Source organism: Mustela nigripes, chromosome 14 (assembly GCF_022355385.1).
Source record: "Mustela nigripes isolate SB6536 chromosome 14, MUSNIG.SB6536, whole genome shotgun sequence".
In the NCBI taxonomy this organism is placed as follows: Eukaryota; Metazoa; Chordata; class Mammalia; order Carnivora; family Mustelidae; genus Mustela; species Mustela nigripes.
The window spans coordinates 43019910-43037258 of NC_081570.1; the positions used below are offsets into that span (position 1 = coordinate 43019910).

Sequence of the window (17349 nt, forward strand, 5' to 3'; positions counted from 1 at the left end):
GCAGTGTTTCAGTGCCCAGCCCAGCACCTGAACAGAGGGAGGGTCAGTGAGCACCCTCTAATTGATTAAAGTCACGGGCAATAGGGTCATCTTCAGACCTGCCTCCGGGGACCGGCAGCCAGAGTGACCCGCAGAGGCCCGCCTTCCTCCCAGCCTGCCCCCAGGACTGTGCCCAGTTCTCCCAGGGCCCTATGTCTTTGTAGGCTTCTCCCAGGATAGCTCAGGGGCTGGGAAGAGCCACCACGGGCTACCACAAAGATTCTTCGTTCTCACAACCACAAAAGGAGCACTTGCCAGAAACGGCAGGTAGAGGGAGTGTAAACCGAAATAAGGACCCAGGAAGGCAGAAGCCGGGAGAAGGAAGGAAAAAAACACAGGCAATAAGGCAGAGAGAAGCTGAGACAGAAAGACATGGAAAGCTCCAGAAGGAAAAAAGAAAAAGAAGCAGAAACGGTAGAGAGACACCAAAAAGGAAGAAAAGGAAACAGCAAGAGAAAAGAAGGGACCAACTATAGAGGCGGGCAGATAGAGGACATGCCAGAGAGCAAGAGAGAAGGAGAGGAGAGACAGGGAGGAGAAGAGATTTTTTTTAAAGCAGGGAGGGGAGAGCCCCTAAGCCTGCAGCTAGCTCATCTGCAAAGGCATAAATCCACAGGGTGCTGGAGAACCTCTTCTTGCTGAGCCTGCCACCCACACCCCTGGCTTCGGGGATCACACAGGGCTGTAGGGGGGAGTCCTAAGACCTTGTCCCCACTTCCCCTACCTTCCCCAATCCTTCCCTCCCCCAAAAAGTTACGAAAGAAGGATAAGTAACAAAGAAAAAAATCCAGCAATTTGGAGTTTGGTTTTTTTTTTTGTTTTTTGGTTTTTGAAGACAAACAAGATCCAAACGTAGTAGGAGACAGAGGTGAGCCTAAGAAAACAGAGGCAGTCACGACAAGCTCCACGAGGTGCCAGCAAGTCACGCATCTCCTCCGAGCCTCTGCTTCTTCAGGAGCAAAACTGCCAGGAGCTTCACAAGGCTGTTGGAAAGATTCACTGAGTTATGGAAACATGAGCACGGCAGCTTATTCTAGCCCCAGTGGGTGCCTCAGAAATGGTCCCTGCATTAGAACTGCAGAACGGGTTATACAAATCCCCTCTTTGTTAGTTGTTTTAGGTCCTTTCCAACCCCGGATCTCCCCTGAGCTTCACAGAGCCCCAGGTATGGACTACCATCCCATTCTACAGAGGAGAAAACGGAAACATTTTACACAGCAGCCCTAGAGCTCCAGGCTGTGTGGAAATTCAGGTCCACCATGGCCCCCTGACTTTTTTTTTTAATATGTATTTATGTATTTTTGAGAGAGGTTGGGTGGAAGTGCCCAGGGAGAGAACCCACTGATGAGGGACTTGATCTCACAACCCATGAGATCATGACCTGAGCTGAAACCAAGAGTAAGACACTCAACCAAATGAACTACCCAGGGGCCCCAACCCCCCATCTTTTCTATTATACTAGCTGCAGTCTGCATCAAAACTATGGCCTACACAAAAATAGCAAGAAATGCTATTTTTCCCCCACGGATGCTGCTCCAGGCCCTGTGCAGAGATGGGCATGGAGAAGGATGAAGAGCGGCTTGATTCCCAGGGACACTGATGATGTCCAGAGATGCACAGTGGCAATGGGACTGCACTCCACCCACCCAGGGTCAGGAGCCTACTCTTTGCAAGCACCATCCTCGGCCCTAGCTTCTTGTAGGGCCTGCTTCTCGCAGGTACCTGCTTCTTGCAAGTGCAGGGTGACGCAGCAGGAACAAGAAGATCAGGAGAGTGACAAGCTCCCTGATGAAAATGTAACAGAGTTAACATCACAGAGAGGAACCGGGCAGGGCTCCAGGAGCACCCAGTGAGGAGGGGGGCTCTGGAGGGGCACTCCAGAGCTCTGGGATGACGAGGCAGGCAGACCCTCAGGCACGTGAGGGGCTCCTCCAGCACCATCCAACAGGCAGGCGTGGGGGTGCAGCCTCAGCCAGGCTGGGGGCTGGGGGTGAGAAGGATGATTTTTTTGGAAACGGTGCTTGTGCTGACCACTTCTGAACACACAAGCTGGGCAGGGAGGACACTAGGGGCCACAGTGAAGAGCAGGAGGGTTAGTATAAGGGGATGTCTTTCTAAGGTCAAACAATTGTCACAGCACGTAACCTGGAAGGATGAGCCCAGTCAATCAAATGGAAAACAGGAACCCAGGGCACAGGAGAGAAGTGGTTTAAAATCCCAATAATCAAAATAGTAATAACTATAAATTAAAAATTTAAAAAAATAAAATCCATGGGGCTCCCGGGTGGCTCAGTCAGTTAAGCATCTGCCTTTGGCTCAGTTCAGGATCTCAGGGTCCTGGGCTGCCTACTCAGCAGGGGGTCTGCTTCTCCCTCTCCCTCTACTGCTCTCCCACCCCCGTCCCCACTTGTGCATGCATGTGCGCTCTCACTCTCTCTCTAAAATAAATAAGTGTTTTAAAAAAATAAATATGGAATCTGGGGCGCCTGGGTGGTTCAGTGGGTTAAAGCCTCTGCCTTCAGCTCAGATCATGATCTCAGTGTCCTGGGATGGAGCCCTGCATTGAGCTCTCTGCTCGGCGGGGAGCCTGCTTCCTCCTCTCTCTCTGCCTGCCTCTCTGTTTATTTGTGATCTCTGTCTGTCAAATAAATAAATAAAATCTTTAAAAATAAATAAATAAATATAGAATCTTAACAATTTCCTCAGAGAGATATGCTAAGATATTGCATTCATAAACCGAGACAGAATGTATGAAAAGGAATCATTAGAGATTGGGTGCTTTTACAAACTGAAAAAATAAATGGGAGATAAAGTCAAAGAAATTCTCAGGAAACAGATCAAAGACACAAAAGCAAGAAAATGAGAGGATCGATACAGAACAACTAGGAGGATTTCCAGAAAAGGACAAGAAAGACGTGGTATGGAAAAAGAAAAAAAGTTGAATCTCCAGATTCATGATGCAAAGGTCCTACCAAGCACCCAGCCTAATTAATGGGGAAAAAATCCACATCAAGGCACATTACTGCAAAGTTTTACAGCACCAGGGGTGGAGAGAGTATCTAGAATCTTCTAGAAAACAGATGATGAGGAGTGGGGAAGAAACCTAGGCAAAGCCTCTGGAATCATGGCATGAGAACTGTCCACAGCCAAGGAGGGAAGCCAGAAGACAATGGGACAATGTTGTCACAATTCTTAACAGGATCAGCTCTGAAGCTGAACATCTGAGTTCTGATCCTGGCCCTGCCACTCACTGGCAGTGTGACCATAGCCAAGTTACTTAACTTCACTGGATCTTGGTTTCCTCGTCTGTAGAACAAGCACAGTAATCATCTCTACCACCTACTTTAATGGCTTGGTATAAGGATGAATGAATTCAAGTCAACTATGCCTAACACATAGTCATAAGCACTGGAATTATAGTTCTTATTATCAAAATTCTCCAGCCAAACAGTCAAGAATGAGACGCTTTTCAGACAATCATCTTTACTGACCTCTTACAACTTCATTGGAGGATGCCCTCCAGCAAATTACAAGGTTACATCAAGAAAACAAGAAAATACAATGCAAAGGGCATTTGCCTTTCTTTCTGGGTGCCAGCATCTGAATCCCTTTCTTCTACTGGGAAAATTACTCACCTTATAAGGCACTCCACTTCAACCCCCCCCCCCAACACACACACAATGAAAATACACACAGAAGCTGAAAATATCTGATCCCTTGCATCCTTTGGCTTGTCCACCCATGTTCCCTACCATGAGCACCCTGTGAAGCAGTAGTCCCCCGCAACATCCTCTGTTTTTTTCTCCGAAGTATTATCATCATTTGGTCAACTTTATATTTAACTTGTTCCCTTCATAACTGTGCCTCCCACTCTAGAATGTAAGTTTCATGAGTGTAGAAATTTTTTTGACTGTTGGCTTACTTTCTCAGCATCTAGAAGAGTACCTAGCTCATAGGAGGTGCTCAACACAAATTTGTTGAATGAAGGAAGGACATGTTTCCCAGCCTCCTTTTGCAGCCTCCAATGGCATGTGTAAAAACAAGTACAGTCGGCAATAACCAATGACCAAGGACCGTGGCTCTGCTGCCAATGTCTGTAACCCACTGTTTTCACCGCACAGCCCTGTTGCAGGATTTGGAGTAATATTCTTGGCTATGTAGCTTCCAAGCCTGGGTCTCTAGCCTTAGTAGGCAATTATGAGAGCCACCCAGCATCCTTTCATAAAAAAATCTCTTTTCTGCTTAAACCAGTTGCAGTGCATGATACAGGCATGAACCAAGAAATGGGAAGTCCTGCAAAGGAGAGCTTCAAAGAAGGGCCCCAGGAGGTCAACCGTGCAGTAGACCAGCTCTTACTTCATTGAGGTGTAGGAGACACGGAACGAAGCTAACCTGATGTGTTCGTGCATTTAGGGAAGTATGATTGACAGGTGCCACAAAACTGACGGAATGTTTAGGGAGAAATAATAACATACACAAATTTGAGACTAGCAAACGAAGAAAGAAGGGATAGATATCCAGGAAAACAATGTATTGCACCCCAAAGGAGAAGTTCCCATAGTACAGGACTTGATTCTACCACCTGTACCAAACCTAACACTATGCTGAGAAAGTGGATCCAGAGAGGGCTATAGAAACAATTTATCATTACCTGTCCCTTCCCAAGTCTCCCCTCTCCGAAACTTGTCCCTTTTAAAACCCAACCTGCTGACTTGCTCCCCATCCCCACCCCTGAGAAGTCTCTGGAAGTCCCATAACTCGTTGGCTCATTTGTAGATCATAAAACATCTTCCAGACACTTCAGTCCCCTGACAGTCTCAGTTTAGTAATTAAGATGTCCCATCCAGATTAATAATCTCAACACTGAGCTTCATTTATAGGGAAACTCCTCCCTTCCCACACCTTGGACCTGCCTCAGGCTGGGAACTCTGTGCAGGACGAGGGGCAATGTCTCCAGCCTCCTTACTCTTTCCATTACAGTGGCACAAAGGGACTCCCTTGCCCACCTTTGTGGGAGCTCTGTGGACCCAGCTGTTCAGTGGGAGAGCTCCTCTGGTTGGTAGACACCCCCCCACCCCACTGTATCCTGTGGGACACCTCCAGTCTCTCTCACCCCTGCCTGGCAAGATGCCATCTTGGGCAAAGAAGGCAGGTCTGAGAACCACCACCAGGCATGTCGCCGGAACACAACCTCCTGCCCCATCACAGGTGGCAATGGTGCAGCCACCCTCTTCAACACCATCAGGCCAGGAGAGACACAACCATTCCTCAGCTTCAGGGGCTGTGCAGGGCTCTCTGGGTGGACCTCTCAGAACCCCCTCACTTGAGTTGTGGAGAGGAGAAAACAATCCTTTCCCCCTGTATAGCGCCACCAGCCATGGGGGAACGAAACGTCACAACTTTTCAACAACTGCCTCCAAAGAAATCACCTCTTTGGAGAATTTGGAGAAATCCAAACCAACCCAAGGGCATGCCAGGTAAGGATCCCCAAATCCCAGTTTAGTTTGGGCACCTACAGCCCGGCTTTAGAACACAGTGAAGTCCCGCTTTAGAAGATGGCCACCAGTGCCTCTGGTCAATCCCTAGTGTCGGGGCTCAACCAGAACCCTGAGGGCAAAATCCCCAGAGTGGATTATACCCAGTCCCCACTATGCACAGGCATAAGGAGACAAAGTGCGGCAGCCTGGGCTGCACGGAGTGCCGCGTGCAGGCTGGGAAAGCACCGGGCTGGAGGCGGGGCTTTCGAGATCGGAATCCTCATTGGCTATAACAGGTGCCAGTCAACAATGGGCATTCCGGACCCAGAGATAGCCCCACAAATCTTAGAGGCCAGGGAGCACAGCGATTAGGGCTTCACCACTCACCAGCTGTGTAGCCCGGGACAAGTTACTCTCCTCCTCTAGCTATGTCTCCTCGTCTGCAAATCCGGGAAGATAAGAGTAAACGCCTTCAGAGCGTTGTTGGGAGAATTATGGGAATTATGTTTGTAACATGCTTAGAGCATGACTGGACTACAGTCGGTACCATGTTTAGCTCTTGTTTTTGTTTTTGTAACCTAGACACGTGGAAGAAAATATTAGAAAAAGACAACTAAGTAAGTTGAAGGTGGGGCCACCATGTTGCCCAAGTCTAGGGAGCTTCGTTCGTATAGATGGGGTTAAGTGGCGCCCCCTGGAGGTGCACACCCCAGGAGCCCGGGCTGAAGGCAGCTGCCCCCAGGAGTGGGCCCACGAAGGAACGGGGACCCGCTCTCTTTATTAGGTGATTTTTAAAAACTGGTTAGCATTATTTCACTAAAAATATGAATTTATTTTTAGAATGTTAATAAAACATGCTCCCAAAAATAGTAACAAGAGCAAACAACAGCACTTGGCCAATGACAAAAAGAAGAGCAAGGAAGGAAATGACAAAGGAAAGTCTTGGGAGATATGACTATATATAAAATTTCAAATTTCTGTTTTAAAATTATCATTAGAAACTTTAAACAGCAGACTCCTAAAAATATTAGCAACAGATACAGTGAACAAAGCATTAACATTCTCAGCTTACAGTCTACCTATATGGAATAGTAAATGTTTAAATTTTTTAAGTAAGATATTCAGACTCCAATGTAAATACCAACTTGCCAAAGAGGAGCTATGAATGTGAACTGACACAAAACAGACATGAGGCTACACGAACGTTCAAATAAATGTAAAAAAAAAAAAAAAAAACCAATAACCGGATGTCACCTCCACCTTCAAATTAGGAAATTATTTTGGAAACTCTGGTGAAGGTGCAGGGAAGTAAGTTCTCTAAAACGTGGCATGCAGTTGTGTAAATGGGTGTAACCCTCTAAAGACCTATTTGATAATTTGTGTCAAATGTTACTACCCTCTCACCCAGTCATTTTCATCTCTGGGGATCCAGCCTAAGAAAATAATCAGAGATGCAAACAGGGATTACTGCACGAAATTTACTGCAGCATTATCTGTACGAAGGGAAGAGGTAAAAAATTCTAAGCACTATGCCCTGTGCAAGTAATATATACACAGATTTGTTTGTATGGGCATAAACTCCCTCTGAGAGGCCAAGCATCACCAGCTGTCACCAGCAAAGGGAATGGGGCAGGAGCAAAAAAGACAAAAGGAAGGCTTTCCTAAGAACCCGTTTTGGGTCTTCTGAATTTTAAACTATTTTAAGGGGCTGCCTATTTAAAAAGATTTGACAAATTTAATAAAATGCATGTATTTTTGTATGTTTACAAGGAATTTTAATAACATGGAAGAGGTTTATTACAATAGAATGTAGAGTTTAAAAATAAGTATGTAAGACTATATTCAGAATGATCTCAAGGATATAAAAAATATAATTAATATAAAGTATTTAAAAAAAGAAGATAAATGAAATATACCAAAATGTAAATGGCAGCCTTTGTGTGGGGGCCAAGGGGGGAGTAAAATTATAAGCAAATATTATTTCCATCTGCATATGATTCTATAGTTTCCAATTCTTCTATGATAAGTATATACTACCAACACAAGTTAAAAAAAAAAAGAAATTAAAAATAAAGAATAAAAACAAGCCAAATTATTTTTCAAAAGGTAATCCACCTCCCAAAGCAGAATTATAAGTAACAGAAAACAATTTGTCACAAGTCAAGAAGGCACTCTTATCTGAGAGGCTATAGCTGGGAGCCAGGAGGAAGCCTTGACCAAGATTCCCGCTTCAGAGATGTCCTTCCATGAACCATCTGCCTTGTCTGGGCTGCTTCTGGGGGGAACCAGCAGAAACCAGTCATGCAAATGCTGCTTCTTGAGAAAATCTACTCTGATACACTTTGTCAGTGCTGACCTGTGAGCTCTCCTGAGATCAGGACAGACCCTAGGACTCAAGTCCCATCCACAACAGGAGCCAGCCCTGGTAACCAGCATGCGGGCCCTACCTCCAAGTTACTATGTCCACCTGCTGCCCGCCCCAAGGCAGAGGCTGAGCCTGGGCTATACCCACTTATCCAGGGCCGGATATAAAGCCTAGCATATGGTAGGGTTCCAGGAAGCATTTGCTGAACAAATGAATAAATTAAAGAATGATATTCTAGACTGGTGCTGTCCAACTGAACTTTCTGTGGTGATGGAAATGTTCCACCTCTGTTCCATCCATTATGGGTGGCCACCAGCCCCAGGTGTCTACTGAGCACTTGAAATGCGGCTTGTATGACTAAGGGACTGGATTTTCAATTTTATTTCATTGTAATTTATTTTAATTTTAAAAGTGTTCCATAAAAACACTGACATCACAGGGTAGTTTAAGATTACACAAGACAATCCTTTAAAAAAAAAAAGAAAAGAAAAGAAAAAGAAGGGGTGCCTGGCTGGTTCAGTGGGTAGAACATGGGACTCTTAATCTTGGGGTTGTGAGTTTGAGCCCCACATTGAGTGAAGAGATTACTTAGAAAAAAAAATCCTTAATTAAAAAAGAAGAAGGCAAGGAAGAAGGGGAAAGGAAACTTCAAAGACCAAAATGGAAAGGCAAATCCCAGGCTGGGGAAAATATTCACAAAACATGTAACTGACAGAGGTTTTCTCTCTCCAGAACATATAAGAGAATACTTAATACTTACTGAAAAGTAAGTTTTAGTTACTTAAGACAAGACTACTCAATAAAGGGGCACCAGGGTGGCTCAGTGGGGTTAAGTCTCTGCCTTCGGTTCAGGTCATGATCTCAGGGTCCTGGGATGGAGCCCCACATCAGGCTCTCTGCTCAGCAGGGAGCCTGCTTCCCCCTCTCTCTCTGACTGCCTCTCTACCTACTTGTGATCTCTCTCTCTCTCTCTCTGCCAAAAAAATAAATAAAATCTTAAAAAAAAAAAAAACTACTCAATAAAAAAAATAGGTAAATGCCTTGAAAGGGCACATCACAAAACAGGTAGACTGGTGGCCAATCAGCATGTGGAAAATGTTCAAATTACTGCCCATTCACAAATTAAAACAGATTCCACCACTCATCCACCAACCAGAATGGTTACATTTAAAAAGAATAACAATACCAAGTGTTGATGAAGATGTGGGAATGCAAAAATGGGGGGGGAATTTTTATTTAAAGTCATCAATTAAAAAAGATAATCCAGTGTCTGGCAGTATTCAGTAAGTGATTGTGACAGCATACTGAAAATGGAGGGGTGTGGAGGGAAGGAGGGCCCCTAACAACCCCCCTGCCTCCTCCCCATGCCCAATAACACACAATGGGAATTTACTTGTCTCTGGGTCTCTCTAGCTGAGAGCTCTCCTGTGCGAGAAGCCACCTTCCACCAACAGACTGAGAGGAGTGGAAGAGAAGCATGTGAGGCTGGGACAGGAGAGACTCTAAAGATTTCACAGAATGAAAGTTCTTGGCCTATATTCCCAGAGACGATGAAAAAGGGCATTCCCTCCAAGAGCAAAGTTTAAGCAAGTAACAGGTACAAGAAAGGGGGCTGGCAAAGGTGGTCCCCCTCCTTGGGACTGACTACCCTCCTCCAGAGCGTCCTGCCCTTTCCTGCAGACCTCACCAAGTCTCTCACTAGCTTTGCAAGGGGAGCTAAGCTGGCAAATACTTCCATTTCCTATGCCTGCAAACCCAGGCTCAGAGACACGGTCCCAGGTCATGAGGCATTAGATTGGCTGAGCTCAGGAGTCTGCTCAGGACAGCAAAGCAGGTAATAAGGCGGTGAAGCTGCACAGAGGAGGAATGGGGACCCAGCCGGGTTGGGAGAGGCCGGGCACACACTCACCCAACTGTCCATTGCTCTCCAGACTACAAGCTCTATGCAAGCGAGGGTTCTGTTAGACCACCACGGAGTCCCCAGCGGCAACCCAATGCTTGGGCCACGGAAGCCGTTCAGTACACACTGATGAACGAACCAACCAACAAGCAAACCCAAACGGCCCTCCCTGTTTTCAGGACACTTTCGCACACTGTACCCCATAGGCTTCTGATGACTGGCTGGGCAGGGACTCACTGTCCCCCCGTTTTACAAATACGAAGCTGAGTCTCCAAAATAGAAACCCACTCTAGGTTGTTTTCCCGAAAATCTGCTTGAGGAACAGCCCCAGGAAAATGTCCCTTGACTGGAAAGGGACAGATGAATTCTGCCAAGGTCCTGCGTTCATTCGGATCTCTGGTCCACACTCCCTCCGCAGGGCGGAGATGTGTTCACTCCAGACCCTGCTCCAAGGAGCCCATGGTCTCAAAACAGAGGAAAACGTCGACCCAAGCATCTGTAATACCTGACTGTTCAGTGAGAGAAAAGTAACAAAGGACAGTCAGCAGATGAAGAGGGAATGGAAATCCTGGCTGGAAGAGGCAGTCTCTCAACAGTGATGCACGGGTAAGACTGGGCCCAAGGCAGCAGAGGTCTGAAGGAGCTGAAGGGGGACCCAGAGATGTAGCAGGGTGCGAGGAAGGGCAGGATCCTGGAGGGAGACTGGCAGCTACCAGCTCTGGAATTTGGGGCAGCCACTTAGCCTCTCCCGGCATCAGCTTTTCTCATGTGTAAAACGAGGGTGCCGATGCTTCCCCACAAGGAGTAAATGTAGAAAGAATTAAACGGCCTTGTGGGTTCTTTACTCACAATAGGGTTCAACAAATGGAAGCACCTGCATGCGTGGGGAAGGGATGGGGGCAGAACAGTAATGGCATTACAAGTTAAAGAAGGGGAGTGAAAGCAGTCCAGCTGGGTATTAGAAGTCAAATCCCAACCCAATAAACAGGGGGCAGGGCACTCTGCCTCCTGGCCCTTCCCATACCCCCTCCCGCCTCCCCCTGCTGCTGAACACCAGAGCCACCACAGACCCTGTGAGGGTCTTGGACTACCCAGAGCCGGGACCGGTCAGACAGCTACACTGAGGCAGCCCATGCCCGTGTCAGCAGGGACCACAGCCCCTTCCTTACCTTCCCACAGCCCCAAGTGAGGCCAAGATGCCAGTCAATCACATCTGTGTCCTCCAGCACTTAGATCAGAACCTCAGTCTCTCTGAGACTCCAGAGTCCTTACTCCTCCAACTTCACCAAAAAAAGAGAAACAAGGGGCACCTGGGTGGCTCAGTGGATTAAGCCTCTGCCTTTGGCTCAGGTCATGATCTCAGGATCTTGGGATGAGCCCTGCATCAGGCTCTCTGCTCAGCAGGGAGCCTGCTTCCTCCTCTCCCTCCTACTGCCTCTCTGCCTACTTATGATCTCTCTCACTCTCTCTCTCTCTGTCAAATAAATAAATAAAATCTTAAAAAAAAAAAAAAAAAAAAAAAAAAGGAAAGAAAAGAAAAACAAGCACCAGAGAGAGGAGATAGAGTACTGTGCCGTAGAAGAGCATCAGAGGAAGTGAGGCCTGCGGACCTGTCCTGGCTCTCTCTCAGTAAGACCAGCAGCAACAGCAGCTCATTTCTGTTAACACGCCTACTGGGTGCTAGCCCCTGAGCTAGCTGCTCCCCACATCAGTCCTAAGTGACAGGAATTACCTCCATTTTACAAATGAGGAAGACCGAGGCTCACCATTAATGACTTTGGCCAAGGTTCAGCAAGTGTAGTAAGTAGTCTGTAGTAAGGGTCTGAACCCAGTTCTGACTCCAAATGCCAAGTGGCCACATTTGCACAAGTAACAACATGGCCTCTCTGAACCTTAGTCTTCCCATCTATTCAAGGGGGGGATTGAACGAACTTTAATGATTTGGGCAGAGCTTATGGTTTACAGTCCTGAAGCCGTAACAGGCTTGTAGAGAAGCCAGCAGGTCGACATGATGCCCCCAGGGAGCTCTGTCGAAACCTGACCTGGAGTGGGGATCCAGGGTCTGTACACCAATTTCCACCCCTCGGCAGGACCTCGGAGACCCACGGTGTGGCTCCCAGTCCTCAGTTCCAACACCTGGTCCGAGGTTTTTCATCTTAGAGGAGTTTGGGTCAGATGTAGTATAACCACCAATATCTGCTCTTTAAACCACAAGATGACACACATTTTTAAATGCCTGAAATTTTGCCTTGGAGGGAGGGAAGGTATGTGGCAGGGAGTACCTACAATCCTGGGCCAGTCCCTCTGGGACCACCATCATGCCCCTAGCTCCTCTACAAGCCCCTGCCCTGTCCTTGCATCCCAGAAAGACCTGTGATCACTGAGGCCAACTCTTCCCAGAAACGAGAGGATAGGGAGGCCCAGACAGGTGAGAGGACATGTCCAAGGTCCGCTAGCAAGCTAGGGGCAGCCGTCATTATGCAGAGCCCCACACAGGTGCTGGAAAGGGAATATGAGTGTGTGCTCATGTGGGAACTCCTTGCATATTTGTCAGTCTCACATACACCGAGAGCTTACTGTGTGTTCAACCATGTGGGAAAAACAAGAGCACACAAACTGGACAGACACTGGGTTGGATCCCATCCCCAGCCTTCCCAGACATCCACTCTGAGCCAGACCCTGTGACATGCAGGGATCAGGAAACTCTACCCCTGTCCTCAAGACCACAGAAGTCAACAGAAAATCACCACAGGGTGAACAGTGCTATGGCAAAAGCAAGGATAAGGGCTGTGTGTGTGCTAGAGCTCCACCAAAACCCAGCCTAGGGAGAAAAGGAAGGCTTCTGGGAGGAGATGGTGCTGGAGCTGGGTCTTAAAGAAGAATTAGGAGTCAGTCTGGTGGTAAGGGAAGGGAGGAAAGCCCTTCCAAGAGGTTCTGTTTACCAAACATTTACATGACAGCAGTAACAACAATAATAATAATCCTAAAATTTACTGAGCATTATACCATGGGCTAGTCCCTGTACCAAAGCACTTGTACATGTATTAACTCATTTCATCCTCTTGTGAGATCATTGCTATTATTATCCCCATTCTGAAGATGAGAACACCGAGGAGCAGAGAGCTCAACGACATGCCCCAAGTTCCCCATGTTAGTCCCCAGAGCTAGGATTCAATCCTGGTGGCCTAGTTCTATGCCCACAGCTTCAGCTGCACCCTCGGATACGTACTTCATGCCAGACTTGGTAGTGGACACAGGGGTACAGAGATGAATCAGAAGCAGCTCCTGGTTTATAAAGACAGAAGGACAAGGAAAGAGAAAAACCCCAGGTCTGGAGCCACCTAAGGAAAAGTCCAACACTGCTGGAGAATGAGCAGAGCAGGCATCAGGAAGAGATGAGCTGGACTACTGGGAAAGCCTTAGACATCACACCAAAGGGCTCAGATTTTCCCACTGGCCAACCGGTTGCCAGTCTATGAACCAAGCTGTAGTATCAGACATGACCTTTAAAGCATGCACCAAAGACCAGAAAATAAATGGATGTCTCTACAGATGGGTAAGTGGATGATAAAATACCAATCTATTTAAAAGAGGGCTTAAAACTAATAATCTCATTAGGCATCTTGTCCATAAACACACGCTAAAAATATAACTGCTGTCCTGTGGACTGAGGAAAGACTCTTGTCCTTGTATTCAGAAAACTTGGATACCCCTACTGTCAAGGATGGGAAGTAACAAAAAGTTTCTAAGCAAGGAATTCTTAGGATAGTAAGGTCTGGGATTTCTCTTCTCTGCCCACCCCTGGACCCCCGCCTCTCCGAGCCCCTCAGCCTGCTGGAAGTCAACCATCTAAAGGCCCCAAGAAGAGCTAACCCGGGCGAGAAGCTCCAATGCAGAGATATTCTCACAAAAAGTGCTACGTAAGTACAAATGACTGTTTGATCAATCATTTGGCCTCGGCGTGGGATTTGGTTAGAATTAAAGCCATCTGGCTGCTGGGGGTGGGGGAGGAGGGTGATGGGGGAGGAGACAAGCGGGCGGGAAAATGACCCACCCCCTCCCCCAGAAAGCATTGTTAAAATATAAGGGGGAAAAACAGTCAAGTCCCTGCTGTTATTTCAGCCTAAGCCACTTAATCCTTCAGCACATAAAGCAACTTATTTTACGACCTTTTCCCTTTAAAAAGTAAATCTGAAGACGCTGCCTTGAATTCAGATATCTCTGAAACACACAACTCATCCCTCCCAGTGAAATATCCTGTTTCATAAACCTTCTTCGAGATACTTGAAACTGCAGATCACTAAATGCCTAGCTTTAGGCATCTGACATTCCAGAGAATTAATATTTAAACTTATTATAGGAAAAAAAGAATTGAGTTTGGTTGAAGCATGAAATATTTAATAGCGTCTCCAAATTAGAAACCCTATTTTGTTTCGCACTGGAAATGCCAACGTTATTACCTGGGCTTTGCACTCAAATAAGATAAAATGCACAGGCGGTCTTGAGATTAAACACATAATTACGGCCGTGTTCTCCAGAGAGAAGGGGAGTGAGGCAGGTTTGGGGAGTGGAAGCGATCGAGTTTCATTTTTACGATACACTTAAAATTATACTATCATCCTCTGCCTGGAGGGTTGGGCTTGAGACCGTTGAAGCTACTTAATCACCAAAAAACCGTGTCAAGATCCATGGACCCACGGAGGCCTACTCACAGTCTCACGAAGCCGTCTCTGTCTTGGAATGGGCCCGCTGCTGGACAAGACCCGGTAACTTTCTCTACTCGCTAGGACAAAAGTATTAAGTGGTTTGGGATAAAAATTAAGCTTCAATTGACACAGTGGATCCTGGCAACCTCGGCCAGCACATGTAATTTATTTACAGGGTTGGAAAGTCGGCAAAATACATCATCAGCTCTTACACAAACTTCTACTAGGTATTAAATACCCAAGCCTCAGAGAAGTAATTCATATAGTCCAGCAACGTTCCAAAACAAACCCACTCTCCAGCCCTCCGGAGAGCTTAAAACAGCAAATGGGATCTGTATTTTTAAAAGTAAGGTTTATAATTCTCCCTGGTTTCTTGCTAAAGCTTTATTTTCCATCAAACCTGTTATTTAAAAAAAAAAAAAAAAAAAAAAAGGAGGCAACAACATCTAAAAGAGTAATCTAGTTGTTAAAAAGACACAAGTAGGAAGAGGCTGGGCCACATGGCAACCAGCGCCCTCCTGATTCTTCTTCCTATTTTTCCTTTCAGACTCAGGGTCATCATCCAAAGGCAAAGAAGGCTGGGGCCATAAAGACTTCTGCACTAAGTGTGATTCTCCGAGAATGTCCACCATCTCATGACGTGTGCCCCCTCGTGCAAGGCCACAGACACAAACCAGCAGCGGGACTTTTCCTTCCCCTAGGGGTCATTTGATTCATTCTTCATCTGACATAAAAGACCCATTTCCCACAAACAAATGCTCACGTTTACTCTGATTCCTGGGATGTTCTCCCTCCCAAGCCCTTCTTCGTCCCGTGATCGAACAGGAAATGACTGTTCAGCAGATCTTACGCCACATGCCCAATGAAGCATGCATTCTACCATAGGTGTGGTGGGGCTTAAGAGAAATTCTCTTCAAACATCAAAAGGTGTCTTCAGAAGCAGTGAAAGGGAGATCGCAACCAGCGTCTGGGCAAGGAATCGCCCTGAACTGTGGGAAAGTCTCAAAAAGGGACTAGAACTCGCAATAACCACTAGGACATGTAAGTGTTCTGCTGCTTCGGAGAAGGAGCTGTTTCTAGAGGGTCCCTCCACAGCCTCAGAGAATCCTTGCCTGAGGACCCCATGTCACGACTGGGAAATGCTGTCTTTCCTCCATTTCTACAGCAGGGAGGTGGACAGATGCACACAGTCTGCCCATAAAGTCACACCTTGGCCTGTTAGCAGAGACTCAGAATGGGGTCCTCCAAGGAACAGCTGTCTGGACCAGCCTGCAGCCTTCTACCATCTTCCCCCAGGATGGGGGGCCCACTCTCTAGGCACGGCAACTCCTCACCACTGCCTAGGGTTTAAAGCCCATCCCTAAGAATGCTGTGCTTTAGCCGGGAAAGTACAGGCTTTGCTGTCAGATAGAGCTGAGTTCAAACTCCAGGCTTTAAGACTTACTAGCTAGTGAGCTTATTACTGGGGTCAATACTTAAACTTTCCAAGCCTCAGTTGCCCCATCTGGAAAACTAGAATAATGCCTCCTTTTCTCACAGGGTAATTGGGCATCATTAAATGCAGTCAAAGCTACAGTGCCCAGCCTGGCACACAGTAGGTGCTCAGTAAAGATAAGCTAACTGCCCCCCTCACACTTATGTTTGCTCCGGCAGTCAGCCTCAGGGCTCAAGAGTTCAAAAGAGAAGTCAAGTCTGAGACAAAGATGACTTCTTCCCACAGCCTCGATCCTCCCTGACTTCCCCAGTCCAGTTCATGTGGAATCCCCAAGCTTCAGAGCAGGAAGGGACAACGGACCATCCCGTCCAACTGTTTCCCATTTTACAGATGGGGAAACAGAGACTCAAAGCCAAGAGCGTGGCCCGCATGCATCGAGGCTGCACAATGGTGCATGTGTTCGCTCCAGACAGGCCCAACCATAACCACCAAATAAATTCAGGCCATACAGGAAATGCATTATTCAGTTAGCGGACTGAAGGTCTCCTCAGTGCATCTGACTCAAATGCTGACTTTAAAAACACAGCTCGTAATGCTAACACAATCTGCCTCGATCCACCGGAAACCCTCTGAAGGAATAACCCTTTGGAGTTTAGAGGAAGATGGGGGAAAGAAGAAAACAGATGCTTTCGGGGACTTTAAACTGTAAGACCACTGGGTTAGGGTTGTATTCTCCCTACCCCCACCCCATCCCAGGTCTGTTTCCTTTCAGTTTCTTATAAATAAGGCCTAGGGAAACCAAAACAGCTACAACCACCCTCCCCCTTTTCAGCTATCAGTCCCGGACTTTGCTTCTAATGCTGAGAGAATTTTTTTTTTTTTTATTCATTGTAAACTATTAATTCGCGCAGCCACTGTTGATAAACAAGAAGTCCGTTTTTAAACTGCTAGAATCATTAGCACAGTGAAGGCGAGCAGCACGAATATTTCAGGAGTTTGCTCTTTTTTTCCTGGCCCTGGTATTACAGCTGTGCTTTCTGCATAAGGCAGTTGAAGTTTTCAAAGCCCACTGCAGAAGTTTGTTTCATTTCTTCTCCCCCTTTGAATCAAAATGTCTTTGTTTCTTTAAGCACAAAAATAAACTACCCCCTACCAAAAGAAACAACACAACTCTCCAGGTCCAAACTCATTGCAACTAAAATCTGTATTAGCAAAATAAATGAACAAACCTCATAATCTAACGTCACATATAATCATATTCTATAAGGTGAGGTTGTTGAAATACCACCATATCAGTTTCAAAAAAGGGGATTCTGGTTCAAGAAAATTGAGGGAAGGAAGAGCCATTACCCTCTCTATGCAAAAGCCATAATTAGCAATAGTCACTGGTCAATTTACAAATAAAGTTGGTATTTATTTGTTTGTTG

The 17349-nt window shown here is 46.5% G+C and overlaps 1 protein-coding gene and 1 long non-coding RNA gene across 4 annotated transcripts in view; both read right to left on the minus strand.

The window, feature by feature from the left end:
- Positions 1–17349, minus strand: part of GLIS1 (GLIS family zinc finger 1) — a 215850-nt gene that overhangs the window by 192125 nt on the left and 6376 nt on the right. The window lies entirely within an intron of this gene.
- LOC132001779 (uncharacterized) lies at positions 826–14548 on the minus strand. The gene is made up of 2 exons (XR_009399664.1): positions 14494–14548; positions 826–1022 (listed from the first exon to the last, which is right to left on the minus strand). It is a non-coding gene; the product is annotated as an uncharacterized LOC132001779 (long non-coding RNA).